This window comes from Nelumbo lutea, chromosome 5 (assembly GCF_056320005.1).
Source record: "Nelumbo lutea isolate HS-2025 chromosome 5, American lotus-T2T, whole genome shotgun sequence".
NCBI classification, from domain to species: domain Eukaryota; kingdom Viridiplantae; phylum Streptophyta; class Magnoliopsida; order Proteales; family Nelumbonaceae; genus Nelumbo; species Nelumbo lutea.
Window position 1 is genome coordinate 51437881 of NC_142688.1, and position 820 is coordinate 51438700.

General features: G+C 40.2%; 1 pseudogene; it reads left to right on the forward strand.

Moving 5' to 3' along the window:
• The first annotated feature begins 212 nt into the window (after nt 1–212).
• Nucleotides 213–820, forward strand: LOC148852366 (putative invertase inhibitor; annotated as a pseudogene).

Here is an 820-nt window from a genome sequence, read left to right on the forward strand (position 1 = left end):
CCATAAACTTGCCGAGTTACAGTAAATTCAAGTAGCTAACTTCAGCAAAACAGATTATCGATACTAAGCTTGTGCCCAGGGACAATAGAAATTGTTCTGATGTAAGAGTCCCTTATTCTCAATTGCTTCCACCTTCAACATTGCATCATGTGTCTTCCCCTATTCTCTCTATAAGAGCAACAACATGTACTTGATAGAAATTAGAAGAGACAATGAACCTTCTATTCTCTATCTTCTCCCTCTCCTTCTGGCTCCTTCTCTCCAGCCATAACAATGTCCTTGTCTCTAATATCATCAGTCAAACTTGCAGAGCATGCGCAAAACGGTCCCCATACTTGAGCTACAACTTCTATGTAACCTGTCTCCAGGCTGTCCCTGAGAGAGTAGCAGTGCAGATCTTCAAAGACATGGAGTCATTGCAGTACAATGGACCCAAGAAAACGCCACCAGCACAATTGCAAAGATTAAGAATCTATTAAAGACTGAAGATGATCAATGCACCATAGCAAGCTTAAGTGACTATTTGAACTATACTCGAATTCAAATTCTACACTGCGGAACTCGAATCAGGTACTTCAAGTATGAGGATTACAATAGTGCCAATGTATACATAAGTGCAGCCATGGAATCGGCTTCAACATGTAACTCTGGGTTTGAAGAAGGTGTAGTGAATCCATTAATGAAGGAGAGAGATAATTTCATTCAGTTGTGTGAGATTGCTCTGGTCATTAGCAATTTTCCTCTTGTGTTTCCATTTTCCTCACGGGTGATGTCAATCCCAAGTCATTTGTTTATGGACATTAGGGCTGTTCACAAATAA